Source organism: Heptranchias perlo, chromosome 28, assembly GCF_035084215.1.
Source record: "Heptranchias perlo isolate sHepPer1 chromosome 28, sHepPer1.hap1, whole genome shotgun sequence".
Classification (NCBI taxonomy): Eukaryota; Metazoa; Chordata; class Chondrichthyes; order Hexanchiformes; family Hexanchidae; genus Heptranchias; species Heptranchias perlo.
In genome coordinates, this window is record NC_090352.1 from 25,910,294 (window position 1) to 25,927,094 (window position 16,801).

Here is a 16,801-nt window from a genome sequence, read left to right on the forward strand (position 1 = left end):
GTGTGTTAGTGTATTGGTATAGTGTTAAGTTTCGACACTCCCTTTTTTTCCCTTCCTAATACTAATTAGTTTACACTTATCCACATTGAACTGCACCTACCACCTTCTGAACCTGGTTGCATTGTTCCTCACTATTTTCCTTAGCTCTTATTGTGGCATCATCTTTTGGAGTTGGTTCCAAAAGGATCTAATCCTAAGACATCTCTAAACTCTTGCCAGAGTTTCAAACCAAAGATGTTCAAGGAAAAAATGATGGTGCATGTTGGAGTCTGATTGAATTTAAGAAAGCCTTCTGTATCCTTAACTGAAGGCTGATAAGACCGACCCAGCATTGTGGCATTTTTAAGATATGCCTAAACTACTGCAGTTTAAAATTTCTTGATGCTGAGAACTGATAGATGTACTTTGAGTTCCCTGAGAATTTTAATCTGGACATTTTTCTTTTAAAGATACAGTAAGATCACAAAAGAGAAATATTTATTTAAAATGTTCTTGCTAAATTAAAATGACTTATTACACTCTCAAATATAATTTCTTATGCAATTAATTATCCTGTGGAAGACAGATTTACTGAATTGTATTGTCGATGTGACCCGTTGTACTCAAGGGATTCTCATTTTGTATAGTGTTATTGCTGTTATAATGGCAATACTTGGTTAGATAATATCCCCTGACTTTCTATGACATTTTTGAAATCAGGGTTAGACTTGTAATGATCAACATAAGGTAACAAAATGTTACATAATGCTCTTAGAATTTTATCATTAAGCCAGTTCTGGACATTTCATAGCACCACACATCGGACCTTGTTCTGCAAATAAAGGGTGATCTTTTATTATATAAATATCAGAATACATTTTTAGCATTTCAACTTCTAGCTGGGAAGGGGCTGGTATAGCTCGTTGCTAAAAATTGCAATTCAAACATGTGCAGGTTTATTCAGCAGGACATTAGTAGAGTGTCAAGATGTTTAATGTACATTTAACTAAGAAATGACAGCTCAGTGTACCTAGTTACTCATTCCTAGAATAGACAGAATATTAAAATTCAAAACTAATTGGCTGGGACCGCCCTTATTTTCTTGTATCCTATCCATAGCCCATTGAACAGCTCACTGTTTAAAGGAACAATTTTACTCAAGAAAATAATCATCTTATTTAGGTGGAGTAGTTGGCCCACGTCGCACCCCTTCTGTGGGTGGAAAATGAGGGTTTGGGGGAGAAATTTTTTAGCAACACTCTCCCCCGCAAGTGTACCAGCTGCGGCGACTGAGTGTCCAGGGTGCCCTCCTGAAACCAGCGGTAGGCCCCCTTGTATATGCTAACAAGGAGCACAATGCCTGTTTTACGACCCCGCTGCCAAATTCGGCAGAAAATTGGACGCAGCATGCGTCGCGCACACTCCGCTCAGTTTCTCCCGGGTCCGCTGCGGCCTAACCAGTGGTCGTTAAAGGGCCGCTGATGAATAAGCAATTTTTTTTTTAAAACGTACGTTTATATGGAGCCAGGAGTTCTCCTCCTGGCTCCACAACAGTAATGTGGGCAACTGAGACCCAGGCTCACTCCCTCCAGTTGGCCTTCTTACTCTGCAGGCCAGCTTGGCGCCCAAGGGATATTAATTTCTCGGCCTTCAAGTTTTACCAAGAATAAAGATCTTCATGTATATTAATATCTACAACACAAAGAAAAATTAAGAGTGCGCCATCATCTTTTGTATATAATGGACTCGATCAATCTGGAATCAAGGACATACTTTGCAAGCAATGATAGATGGAATGGGGCCTCGTTTGAAACGTTCCTTAAGTACGCACCAACTCCTTCAATTAAAATAAAGAACTTGCTGTCATATTTGTGCATTTATATTCCTGTCCGCTTCAAAATTCCTCAGCAACTATTTAAAAATACTGATCCCTCAAACAGTCCTTCGGTAATGCCATTCGGGACGAATGAAGCAAGCATGAATTTTCTTATTGCACAAGTTCATTCAGGAGAGATTTTCGTTGACTCCATCTGTGAAAAACCACAAGTTCACTAGCAATCGAATTGTCACACTTCTGGAGGACAAGATATTTCAAACTGATTTATAAAAAGTTGAAAAGATTCACTGTGCACAAAACAGTGACTATTAATTTAATACCAATGTATTCTTCAAGATCATTTTAAAGGCAAAGGTCACTGAATACTGCTGTTTTACATGAATAATCCATTCAATATATTCAGAGAATGAATTATGTGTGTGCATTTCAATGTATGAGTTGGAACATTTTTCACTAATGCACCACAAGACTGTGACAAAGCTAACCTTGGAATGCTTCGTTTGTCATTAATGACCTGCACATCATGAATATTTGGTTACTGCCTCATGAATATTACTGAGTTGAGTAATAGTTTTAAATATTAATTTCATTCTTAAGTGAATCGTATTTAAGTTGAAAAGGGAATAATTTCCACTCTTTAGCAAACCAAGGAAAGATTTGCATAAAATATGCATAACTTAAGATGCATAAAACCTTTGTTATTTTCAGGTTAATCACTGGTCCTTCTAAGCAAACTGACTGTTGTGGAGAATGATGCTGGGGCCATCATAGTTCCTTCAGGAACCTATTTGATTCAATTGAACCACCACCTTGTAAATAATTTCCTGAAACCTCCCACCACAGTACTGGTGCATCTATGCTGTGCAGAAACTCCAGGAAATTATGGCGTAGGTGAGTTATGCCATTACTACGGGACGCATTACTTTCCTGGAACTTTGTCGCCGCTCCACCAAGACCCTTGTCGAAATCTTTCAAAGATCATTAAATTCAATGGTGATCGCAAATTTGCTGAATTAACGCTACCTTGATAACTGCTGCAACTTAAACCATTACGGAATGGCGCTGGTGGGCTTAGAATTCAATTCGCCATCCATGATTTGTGGCATCTCCCGAATGCTACTGGGCGGTACGCGTGTTAGTACTATCCTGTAGGATTTAGAAGTGGATGAGGAATAAACACAGCAAGGCAGTGCAGCAAAATGCTCGAAAACCGCTATGATCAGATTATCAATCGATTATGTATTGCATCAAGAGTCAGTGATTTCTGACTGGTACTGAAGACGGACATAGAAATGTGCAGGGCTGGAAAAGTTGGCCATCTGGCTGGTCCCAGTTCTTCCACAATCACTCTTAGACACACATACGCTTATTTTACTCACATTTGATATCTTCACATAGTTACCTTCCACAATAGAGCTGACTGTTTTACTAACATTAAAGTATAAAGATGTTGAGGGTGAAATCAGTCTTCACCAGTAATGCGAAACAGGATCATAGCGAATTGGCAGCACGTTTCACACTGCGCACAATTTTCTTTTCCATTTAAGTTGAAGAAAATCGGGCGTGGTGTAGAACAAGCTCCCACTTCACTATGAGCTCATTTCGCTCTAGTGAAGATGACCAATTTCACCCTGCTGGAAAAATCCCTGTTTGGAAATAGCCTGATCTTCAGCTCACGAATACAAACCTAAACTTGATCCTTTCTCCGTTATTGGAATTCTAGCAGTTAATTCCCACTGATTCTTATAGTTCAAAGACTGTATTTTCTTCAACTGGGACAAGGTAATTCCATTTGGGATGACTGAAGCACAGCTTTTGTTAGTTCACAAGTTCATTCAGCTCCATTAAAAGGTTGACGACATTGAATAATGGAACATTATTCCATTTTGATTTCCACTGAAGCAACTCTGGCTTCTACCAAAGAGTGGCAATCTGAGGCATCTCTGTACATTCTGACAAAGCAACCTAAACCTCTGCTTTTGAAACATTTCTCCTGTTGCACAGAAGGGGGATTTTCCATTCAGATTACCCCTTGTGCCAGTTAAAGCCAACTGTGGGGGAAATGACATGTGCTGTGAACTGTTGCTTGTCAGAAGTTAAGACAAGGCTGATGAAAGTCCTCTCAGTCTCTCTATGGCATCGTTACACAGACCTGTCAGAAACAAACCCGGGAACTTCTTCAGCACTCCTCCCATCCTGGAAGAACACATAAACGGGGCTCCCAGCGCACTTCCAGCAAAGTTACAGCAGCAGAGCGAGAACAGAACCAAGGAAATTCCTTAAGGTCTTATCAGCCGTCGATTTGTCTTTTTTTGAAGATAATTTCAGCTTATACTTAAGGGCTCCTTTTAGATTCCTACTTGTTGGCACTTCAGTAATCCTTCAATTACTAATGGTTAGGAAAGAAAAAAATAATTCTCACATGTGTCACCAGGTCAATAAAATGTGAACATAAAGACAGTACTGCAGTGTAATTTGAACCAGCCCTTCAAAAAACTTCAGATTATAAAATCCACATGCTGAGAAGATATTAGTCATAAGAAGATTTCCCATCTCGGCTGGCTGCTTAACTGAGCTAGATCCTTGTTTGGGTGGGTGGGGGGGGCAGTTGTTGGATGGGAGTTGGGATTCACGTCAAACTTCTTGTGCACGTCCTTGTTGCTGGTTGAAGAAAAGCACTGTAGGAGGCTCGAACACAGGCCTCCCAAGCCTGGTTGAAGATGATTGTTTGGGGTCAGACAAACGGCAAAACTTAAGTAACAAGGGGAAAATTTAAGGAATTCTATACGACCTAACCAAGTTCTCAGTAGATAACCCAGTATCATTTTCTTTTTCAGATACGTTTACTTGCAATCGCAAAACTTTTAAATGCAAGAAAGATAAATTAGGAACAGTTGAGCATTGTGGAATCATGAGCTATGGGTAGCAAACTGAGATTTCATTCAAAAAGTAACTGACAAAACAAAATGTACATTTATCTTATTTCCCAAGGACCCATTCTGCTATGAAAAGAAGCCAGATGTCAAAGCAAACCTTGGTGTATTAAAAATCTAGCAAATACCTTTCATCGTATTACAATTAGATTACAGTTACGTGCATCTATCTTGCACTGAATTACTTCTGGGCACAAAGCTATTAAAAACACCTCCAGATAATTGTGGAATACAATCAAAAGATAAAATATATGCATGACCTATGCATAAAATTAATACACACTCAAAACCCTTCCCTGATCATTTGTAAAGTTTCCTGTTCCAAATGTGAAATATTGCATCAGTTGTGTGATTTTTTTTCTTGAGATATGGGCCCCGATATTTACAGGGAGGCGGGGAGGTTGCAGGGAAGGCCCGGAAATCTGGCAAGGCCAGGGAGGTGGAGGTCTTGCCGAATTTAACAGCAGGACATCTTAACATCCTCCCCAGCCGTCGGCCAAATGGACAGCCTGGCCGGCGGGCAGATGCAGCTGGGGACCCTTAGGGATGGTCTCCAACAATCGGGAGATGGGGGGGGGGGGGGGGGGGAGGAAGGAAAAAAAAGGCCACATCGGGAGGGTGAAAGAGAGTCGTTGGCAATTGGGAAGGCTGGGCAGGGAGGCTGGTGATCAGGGCTGGGGGAGTCAAAGGAATCCTCGAGGTGCCTGGTTCAACTCATTCCCCGTTATTTAACTCCAACTGCCCCCCGACCCTCTCCTGCCCGCTTTGGGGGGGGGGGTATTAATATCGAGGCCCTGGTCTTCATAGAATATGGTTAGTAATCACACACAATAATTGTAAATTTCAAATTCCGCATCTCGAGAGTGTTGTTACCATTATGAAATTGGAATGTGGTTCTTCATCCACTGCCACCAACCCCCCCAAACAAAACAAAACAAAACCAAAAGGGCTCACCAAACAATGCTTTGTGCGGAAAATGTGTCATTAATGATCATGGCACTAAATGCAGTTAGTCGCCGTTCAAAATTTCATCTCGAAGCGGCAACACATTTATGACTTGATTCATTATTGTGAAAAATCTGCTCTTTTGTTTAGCATTTTCTGCTTTTGTTTAAATTAAAATTAAATGAATAAATTAGGCGAGGTGCAAAGATCAGATATTTTATCTGTACATTCATAACTCTGAATTCATGGCTCGGCAGACAAATTATAGGATTGAGTTGTATTTTTTTTAATTCGTTCACGGGATGTGGGCGTCGCTGGCGAGGCCGGCATTTATTGCCCATCCCTAATTGCCCTTGAGAAGGTGGTGGTGAGCCGCCTTCTTGAACCGCTGCAGTCCGTGTGGTGACGGTTCTCCCACAGTGCTGTTAGGAAGGGAGTTCCAGGATTTTGACCCAGCGACAATGAAGGAACGGCGATATATTTCCAAGTCGGGATGGTGTGTGACTTGGAGGGGAACGTGCAGGTGGTGTTGTTCCCATGCGCCTGCTGCTCTTGTCCTTCTAGGTGGTAGAGGTCGCGGGTTTGGGAGGTGCTGTCGAAGAAGCCTTGGCGAGTTGCTGCAGTGCATCCTGTGGATGGTGCACACTGCAGCCACAGTGTGCCGGTGGTGAAGGGAGTGAATGTTTAGGGTGGTGGATGGGGTGCCAATCAAGCAGGCTGCTTTATCTTGGATGGTGTCGAGCTTCTTGAGTGTTGTTGGAGCTGCACTCATCCAGGCAAGTGGAGAGTATTCCATCACACTCCTGACTTGTGCCTTGTAGATGGTGGAAAGGCTTTGGGGATTCAGGAGGTGAGTCACTCGCCGCAGAATACCCAGCCTCTGACCTGCTCTCGTAGCCACAGTATTTATGTGGCTGGTCCAGTTAAGTTTCTGGTCAATGGTGACCCCCAGGATGTTGATGGTGGGGGATTCGGCGATGGTAATGCTGTTGAATGTCAAGGGGAGGTGGTTGGACTCTCTCTTGTTGGAGATGTAATGAGGAGATGCCGGTGATAGACTGGGGTTGACAATTGTAAACAATTTTACAACACCAAGTTATAGTCCAACAAATTTATTTTAAATTCCACAAGCTTTCGGAGGCTTCCTCCTTCGTCAGGTGAACGGTGTGGAAGCCTCCGAAAGCTTGTGGAATTTAAAATAAATTTGTTGGACTATAACTTGGTGTTGTAAAATTGTTTACAATTGTTGGAGATGGTCATTGCCTGGCACTTATCTGGCGCGAATGTTACTTGCCACTTATCAGCCCAAGCCTGGATGTTGTCCAGGTCTTGCTGCATGCAGGCTCGAACTGCTTCATTATTTGAGGGGTTGCGAATGGAACTGAACACTGTGCAGTCATCAGCGAACATCCCCATTTCTGACCTTATGATGGAGGGAAGGTCATTGATGAAGCAGCTGAAGATGGTTGGGCCTAGGACACTGCCCTGAGGAACTCCTGCAGCAATGTCCTGGGGCTGAGATGATTGGCATCCAACAACCACTACGATCTTCCTTTGTGCTAGGTATGACTCCAGCCACTGGAGAGTTTTCCCCCTGATTCCCATTGACTTCAATTTTACTAGGGCCCCTTGGTGCCACACTCGGTCAAATGCTGCCTTGATGTCAAGGGCAGTCACTCTCACCTCACCTATTTCTACTTCTTCAAATCAAACAAGTGTACTTTATAGAAAAAAATGCTACTCAATTTAAATATTGTATAGATATGGCGAGAACCAAGTGTAATATTTTACATTCGTCAAGATTTGTACAGATATTTCAGTCTTTACATGATGGAACGAACAGCAAGATTGCGCTGTGTATTTTGTAGGGTTGAAAACCCACCTTGTCAACCACAACCTCTCAGTATCATCAAACCTGCTTCCTCCGGCCTTCTAATCTAATCTCTTGCACTAAAATTCACAACAAATGTTAAAATAACACACGTGGAGAAGGTACATTTCTGTGCTTGTCAAATGGGAACCATGCATTGGACAACAATGCTTTCAGGGAAAGGAATGGATTAAGTATATACAGTGCTCATCATCATCTTTTATGTTTCTTGACAGAAAGTCACTCCCCCACTGAGAATGAACAAGGAAATGGGGAGAAAAAGCACAGAAGTGTCAGATAGAAAAATGTAACTTGGCCGCTGCTGTCACAGAGGAGCCCGTGAATTAGTGTCTTGGTGCTGCCAATATCTATCTGATGCAAACCATTAGGAGTCATAGCCACCTTATTCCCTAGTGCTAGTCTCCTCTTTTGTTGTGACTTCATCTGTCATAATGAGAAATGACTACAGGGTTCAACAGTTCCGTTAGCTTTAATAATCAAGCAGAGCAATTATTTGTTAATTGGCTTGAGTTCTTCGTGTTTTTGCTCTCGCAGTAATACCACTAGGATTCTCTTACAATTCATTAACTCAGTTTTGAACAATTCAGATTTCAATATTTCCTCATCCATAATTTGCTATTTGAGAGGGAACATAACAGCCATTCAGCCCCTTGAGCCAACAAGTGTATTAAAAGAAATGGGTGAGGAAATTGCAGATAAGTTAGTCATAATTTTCCAAGGCGCTTTAGATTCGAGAATTGCGCCTTTGGATTAGAAAATTGCAAATGTCACGACATTCTTTAAAGAAAGGAGGGAGGGAGAAACCAGGAAACTGCAGACCTGTCAGTTTAACATCAGTTGTGGGGAAGTTACTGGAATCTATCATCAGGGACAGAGTGACTGAGCACCTGGACAAGCATGAGCTGATTAAAGAGAGTCAACACGGATTTGTGAAAGCTAGGTCATGTCTGTCTAATCTAGTTGAATTTTTTTTTTTAGAAAGGAGGTCACTTATGGTGATTGTCCAAATAGGCTTCCCAAAGGCATTTGATAAGATTCTGCACAAGATATTATTAGCAAAAATAAAAGCACATGGAATTGGAGGTGACCTTGTGACATGGGTAGTAATTGTTAGTCATAATTTTCCAAAGCTCTCTCGATTCAGGAATTGAGCCTTTGGATTGCAAAATTGTAAATGTCACTCATTTAAGGAAGGGAGGGAGGGAGGGGAAAACCAGGAAACGACAGACCTGTTTAACATCAGTTGTGGGGACACATGATGGGCAATTGATATTGCCAGACATTACAGAACAGAACATTTGTGCACCATTTGTTTACATGCAATGCACAAAGCAGTCCCAAATTACATTCAAAATTGATCTACGGCCAATTAATGCCTTTAAACCAAATCAAAGGAACACAAGAATGTACGGGATCGGAAAAGACCACTGCGCTCCATCAGGCTGGTCCCAGTGAAAATTGGCTCGAAGAAAGCTTTGCTTTTACTTAAAAGTCACGGTGATTCACCAGTTTATTTCAGGTCAATTTTATGTATTCAAACTCATGATTTTTGAAATAAGAAAGCACCATTTTGAAATAGGGGCCTCATCATTAAAAAAATAGCTCAGCCCGTTATGTGTAACTTTCATCTTTACTTGTGGCAGATTAAATCATTGATTACAGCAAATTCTTTGGAAAACGTACAAAGAAATAATACATCCTGAAGGAGAGTCATAAACAAAATATATAGAGAAATGCTTACAGCAACACACACAATATAGGGAAATGTATACATTACCCAACAATTTGTTTAGTGTCATATAATGAATATCTTTTAGAAAGGATTTTTCCCACATCAATGATACAAGGTTTGATTTTTTTTAAATATCCATTTTGTTCAATAGAAATGATTTAGCATTCATTATATGAAAATTATATTTGGCTGCTTAGGACATAATATTGAGTCATTGATATAAAAACATTTTCAACAGCACTTAGCAACTATTGTTCTGAACAGTTAATCACTGGGGACAGTTACGGTAGAGATGAGTGCAAACTGCTTCTAATACTTGCTAATAAAGCTGCCAAAGCGTCTTTCTTTCATTATCAAAAATGTAACTCATTTAACAGGAATTGAACTTCTGACCTTCACGCAGCAAGCTTTCAAACTGTTCTGGCCACTGGGCTTATCTCGTAACTGTACAAAGGCTTATTTTCTTTGTGCTTTTTGATTTCCAAATATAGCAAGCTCATTAACTCTTGTTTAGAGCAGCTGAGCGTGTGTGTGTGTGTGTGTGTGTGTGTGTGTGTGTGTGAGAGAGAGAGAGAAAGAAATGAGTTTCAGTCACCCTTACTAACTGAGGACATTCTGCTGCAGGGAAGCTATTTTACTATATAAATTTCCCATTTCCACCAATATGATAGCAGAATGATTAATTTCATTTCACGATGCATGCAGCATTTCTAGCACATGAAGTGTGGGTAATATATGCACTACCCTTTACCATGCACGTCTTCAGCTTTCAATATAAACATTTAATTATATGATGGATGCATCTTCAGATTTGAATGTTTTGAGTCCTTAAAAAGGTCTCCTCATAGTTATGCTTTAAAATAAATAAATTCTGTGTTGCTGACCATGGTCAATTGGTAGAGTGTTTGTTTTATCTGCAAGGTTGAGAGAGTTGTAGCAGCGACTTCAGAAAGTCGCTCCACAAAGCCACTTATCGGTCAGAGCTTGTAACTACATCACGAGAGTTAACAAAATGGGAACCGTTGGCATCGCTCTTTACAATGGTAAGTGCTGACGGAAAAGTGAAACCAAAAATTGTGACAACAGAAAATAAGGATTGCTTGCCATACACAAGATATTTAAATATATTTTATTTGTTTTTGTACATTTTATTAAATTTAGGCCCCCTTGCACCCAATGAAGCAGTCTGTTTCCAGACCTTTGCCAACGACACTATGTTACCAATGGCTAGCATGCATGAGTTAGTGGCCTGTTTAAACTTCTGATGTTTGGTTGTGGCTCAGTGGGTAGTACCCTCACCTCTGAGTCAAACAAATGTGGGTTCAAGTCCCACTCCAGAGACTGGAACACATCGGGCTCGATTTTCGGACCCCCGAGCTGATAGGTTTGTGGCGGGGGGGCTCCGAAAATCAGGGATTCCCGGGGCGGGTCCAGAGCCCGGCTCCAACCTGCCCACTTCCGGGTTCCCCAGTGACACGCTTACATGCGCGCGGGACTCCCGCCGGCAATTAAAGCCAGCGGGATGCCACTTAAAGTAAGTAAGTAGGTACTTCAGGTCGTTTACAGACCTGATTGACCTGATATATTAGGAGGGGTGGGATTTTCAAGTCAACTGGGACTGTTTCCCGCACTGGGGGAAACACTCCCAATTGAAATGGACGCGTTGCAGCCACCAGCCTGTGGCAGCTGCAAAGGTCCATTTGACAGGGGGGGGGGGGGGGGGGGGGGGGAAGACCCTCACCCATTGCAGGAGGCCACTCTGTCACTTGGGACAAAGTTTGGCCTCCACCACCCTCCTCCTAACAATAACATTCACCAACTTGCACACTTAACCCGGTGTCCAGACACATGTACCTACCTTGCTGACCCCCTCAAACGTACATCTTCTGGATGGGGGCCGCCGTAGCTGCAGTCATGACCTCCTCGGAGGACGAACAGCATCACCATCCACGCCGTCCACCTCTGACACGTGGAGCTCCACAACACAGTGCTGTGACACATCCACCTGCAAAGCAGGAGGGAGGGCAACCGCAGAGAGAGATGTGTCGCAGAGAGCACTACCCTGGCCACAGGATCTACAGACCAAGGCTCAGCTTCCTGGACCTCTCTGAGCAGCAGTGCACACGGAGGCTCAGAGTCACTCGAAATGTAGTCGTGGGCATCTGCAGCCTCTTTCATGCCAAGCTGCTCCCGGCTGGCCCGAGCACCATCTTACCTGTTGCTGTCAAAGTCACCACTGCCCTCAACATTGGTGGCAGAAGCAGGCCACTTCCTCCCGCCCACCGGGGAGAAGTTCTCTGTCCTCCCCCTCCTCCTCACCCCATCCAATAAGACCTGGAGTGAGGCATCATTAAACCTGGGAGCAGCCTTCCCCCTGGGCTGCTCCATGCTGTAATTTTGCCTATTATCTGCAGCATCAGTCAGTGGAGGACTGCCCCTTTAAATAGGGCTCCTCCAGCTGACAGCCTATGATGCGCCTGCGCGGTCCGCCCGCTGCGCAGCTTTCCAGCGCGAAACCCGGAAGCAAAAGTAAGTACCTTCAATCAAGCTGCGATTGCATGCGGAGCACCCCGATTTCACTGGGCGTGTTACCCACACGCCCAGTTGACCCCCCGCTGCCAGCCTGCCGCCCTCCTAATATCGGGCCCATAATGTGGGCTGACACTCCAGTGCAGGCCTGAGGGAGTGCTACACTGTCAGAGGTGCCGTTATACCCAGGCCCTGTCTGCCCTCTCAGGTGGGCATAAAAGATCCCATGGCACTATTTTGAAGAAGAGCAGGAGAGTTCTCCTGGCTGACCTTTATCCCTCAACCAACGCCTAAAACAGATGATCTGATCACTTATTTCATTGCTGTTTGTAGGACCTTGCTATGTGCAAATTGGCTGCCGTGTTTCCTATATTACAACAGCGACTACATTTCAAAAGTATTTCATTGATTGTAATCCGCTTTGGGAAGTCCTGAGGTCATGAAAGGCGCTATATCAATGCAAGTCTTTCTTTTGAGAATCCAGTGACTAGGCTCTATTCGGTATCTGATGGCCCAGCTGAAATCAGAAGTTCATTACATGGAAAATCATGTTCTTTCAATGCATGATCCAGCAGATTAGTATATCAATGTGCTGTGTTAGTGAACCTGGGCTTCACAGACCTTTCAACTCATCTACCCAACCTTTAAGGAACTCCTAAAATAGTCTTAAAGTATTAGCATGCAAGTGAATGATTGGGAATAGTAAATAATGACCCAGATTTTCCTAGAGACTTGTGTCATTGGAATGTCACATCTACGGCAATGGGCCCCATTTTATGGCACAAAGAAAGGGAATTATGATGCAAGTGACTTACACCATTACTTACGACATTGAATTTCTCCAAAAGTTTTGCGCCACTTCACAATCACTCTCACAAAAAGAGTATTTTATGTAATCATAGCTCCTCCCCCCCCATTAAAATCAATGGCGAGACTTAATTTCCTTAACAAACCCTTGTTTTCTTGCAACTGCCTCTCACACTGGAAAATAAAGGCATTGGTGACCTGGCAGCGGTGTGATTTATAGATTTAAAACATCCAGCAATGAAACAGACAAAAATCTACAGCTTAACATAACAAGTAGCAAACATCATAGTAACTTAACAGTAAAATGTGTGAAGTGCCTTCTTCAATAAATTGTTCCGATTACGGAAACAAAATAAAACAATCGCGGAGTCAAGATTTCGTGGCCTTGAAATTCGGGAGCGCCCATTTTCCAGCGCTCAGGGTAAATAGCCTGCGCCATAATCATGAGGTTTGCGTCGCCCAATATTGGGCCTTGAACCTCACTGTAATACAGCCAGCGTGACACTACAGCTCACCGGCAAAGCGTGGAGAGGACAATGAAATTAGAAATACCTCCATAAGAAGCACATACAGAAGTAAAATACTCAAACTCATTCATCTAGTAAAGCAAAGTAATGCCAGTCGTCTTCTGCAGAGTAGGCCTATATGGTGCACCCCAATCTTTGTGATCGTCTGAGCAATGGAATATCCACAGGAGAGCACGCAGTTTTAAAAACTCTAACAATTTTACTTAAGCTACTGTCAACTAAAATACCTGCATCTAAGTGAAATTTTGTTTTGCTTTATAAAATTTTAGCTCTATTGATAGAAAGGATACCCTGTAGCTTTAAAATCTTCAACCTATTTATGCAAAAGTTATCTTAAAAAGGTAATTGATAGAGACAACAGAGATAAACAGCAAGTGCATTCATTACCTCAAGATTTATACTATTTATTGCTAATGTACCATACAAAACGAACCTTCTCCAGTACACCAGGGACTAATTAGTAGAGTCTCAGGACAGTTAAATTTACAGGGTATCAGAATTGTGGCGATTGTTGGAAACACAAAGCCTAGAGAAATCATATCAGAGCATTAAAGAGATCAGGTTTCCCAAAATAATACAAGTTCCAGTGATTCAGCGAGTGACAGTTCGGTCTGTTGTCAACTTCCACATACAGGGGTCAGAGTTCCAGGCGATGGCAGGCCTGGGTGTGTTCATAGGCAGAAGCCATATCTACTGACATTGTGTGGGCTTTTGTATTTATAGCAAATGTGGAGACGCAACTTCATCAGCTTTATGTTCCTAGTACAAAACTGAGTTCTAAAGCACTGGCAACTTTTGCAGTGCTACTCCAGTCATAACATTATAGAGCACCAACGGCCCTAATCACGTATCTTTTGTGTTGGAGAAAATGGATTCCCGCATGCATAGGTTCTCATCGGGTCCACTGATCTGCATTGCTTTGGACTGGTGTAACACAAAGACCAAAAAGAAACTGCTAAACATGCTGCCATAATCCATAACTGGGTAGATATTGGTTTTGTACAGCATTGAAGTCCCCATCGTTTTCACCAGAATTGCTACCTGTCCACCAGCTCTGCCAGAATTCTCATCACTCTTGTGATGCAGAGTAGATCAGATCAAATCAAATGCCAATACCAATCCAAGCACCTAAACGTTTGCTGCTGAAGAAAGTCTGCAACCCTTACAGAATAAAGGCAGGTGGGCACCATCATAGTCAATCTTTGTCATGACTATTGATTTGGTTTTCTCAGAACTGAAGATTACACACCATTTGCTTGGCACAGTCCAATTATATCTATATCTTCAGCAATGATTTGGTTGGAGTCTTTCTTTCAAATCAGATGACAACAGTGGGTGGCATGATCAGCCAAGGGAACATTACTTTTGAGTCCATCAACTGAGTCGCCAGGCCTACACATCCTGCATTGAGCAGGTCTACCACGTGGGAAATCAATCTTTTGATCGTGGTCTCTCGTGTTCAGCTAATAATTTGATTGTGCCAGGAATTCATAGAATTTCATTTACTATACAAGTGGGGATACACAGTGCCTGAAGTTGAAATAGACCGTTTTTGGGGCCTCCGTGAATGCTGGGATAGCCCTGTCCATTGTTAAACCAAGAGAAAATGCTTGAAAATCTCAGACAGATTAAAAAAAAGGAGAAATACCATGCAGAAAAGGAAACTGAGAAAGTGAAAAATCAGGGGGAAAAGGACAAGAAAGAGAAAGGATACATTAGTACTTCTGAGCATTGCTCTGTCACTAATGAAAGGAGATGCTTGCCACTATGTTTTTGGTGCGAGTCAGCACCTCAAGTATATGGCCTGAGACTAATTGTCTCACGTCAAGCAATTATCCAATGTTTACAGCTCTGAGTCACTTGGAGATGAGAAACAGGTTGAGCACACTTCCTTGCACAGGTGTTGCATATGATTAGGACATTTAGTTGATTAGTAATTGGCCAAATCTGACACTGCAAATAGTAGACACAGGAAAATTACAGGAGGTTCAAGATTCCTCATTTGGAAAATACTGAGATTGTTAATATTCTGCAAAAAAGACATGCAAAGTGAATTATGGATTATGAACCACAGGCTTTGGAACAATCTAGTCATTCCGTGCATTTTAAGCCCAGCTTTTCTTTCAGAATGCAAGACAACAATCAACTCAGAAAATTCTTCTCCTGTTTACTTAGGTTAAAAAAAATATGAAAAGCAATTAAAACTTTCTCTTCTAACATTTAATTTCCCTATATACTTTACCAGCTATTCAGTGTGGAGTATCTGCTGACAACCTGTTCACAGCAGTAAAAGGCAGCTCTCAGTAAGTGGAAAGAATTTCTTTTGAATCACTTATTTTCTCTGCGTGGGAATGCAATACGTTTAGTACTTTTATTTCATCCAACAAAATTACTTGTACAAAAAAATGTTGAACATATATCGCAGGATGTGATTACGCCTTATATCAAAATCTCTAAGTAAATCTTGGATTGGGCATTATGTTGTTGGCTTCCACCATGATCTCGAAACAAAGACAGCTGCCCCAATGATCCAAATTGGGCTTTAATTTCACCAAGCATCCCAGAGGAAGGATTTCTCAAGATGCTACATCAACCAGACCCTCCGCCATCATTTTATTCTCCTCTCCATAGACATGGAGCACCCCAATAAAGCAGGTTTGTTGATGGAAAGTCTCCAATTTATTTTACAACAACTTGCATTTATATTTTTTTATTATTCATTCATGCGATGTGGGCATCGCTGGCAAGGCCAGCATTTATTGCCCATCCCTAATTGCCTTTGAGAAGGTGGTGATGAGCCACCTTCTTGAACCGCTGCAGTCCATGTGGTGAAGGTTCTCCCACAGTGCTGCCAGGAAGGGAGTTCCAGGATTTTGACCCAGCGACGATGAAGGAACGGCGATATAGTTCCAAGTCGGGATGGTGTGTGACTTGGAGGGGAACGTGCAGGTGGTGGTGTTCCCATGTGCCAGCTGCCCTTGTCCTTCTAGGTGGTAGAGGTCACGGGTTTTTATAGCACCTTTAACATAGTAAAACATCCCAAGGTGCTTCACACGAGTGTTATCAAACAAAATGCAACAGCGAGCCAAAGCGATATTAGAACAGGTGACCAAAAGCTTGATCAAAGAGGTAGGTTTAAGGAGCGTCTCAAGAGGAGCGGGGCACAGAGAAGTTTAGGAAGGGAATTCCAGAACTCAGGGTCTAGGCAGCTGAAGGAATGGCTGACAACACATTATCTATATTTTCTAAGACCCAGGGAATCATTCCACAGGGGCACTTAGGGGCTAAAGAATAAGCTTTCCAACAAGATAATCTGGCTGGAAGTATGCAATGCGAAGGGAGCAAAGTTAATACTGAGCGTTTGCGATAGACCACTGGGTAAAACAAAAAGGAACAGCTTGCTCTATGAAGAGATAAGCATCATCATATATCTTACTTATAAGCTTTTTAGCTAGGTTTATCTTCTGGCACCAGTGGACGTCTCACTTGTGACTTAAAATCTCACACCAAAAATCTCAAACTGAAACCTGGTAGATTTTTGCACAAGGGTAGATATGTGTTCTAAGTGGAAGACAGTACAAGGTCAAAGCAATTTGGCAGGATTGCATCAGTAATCCTTTC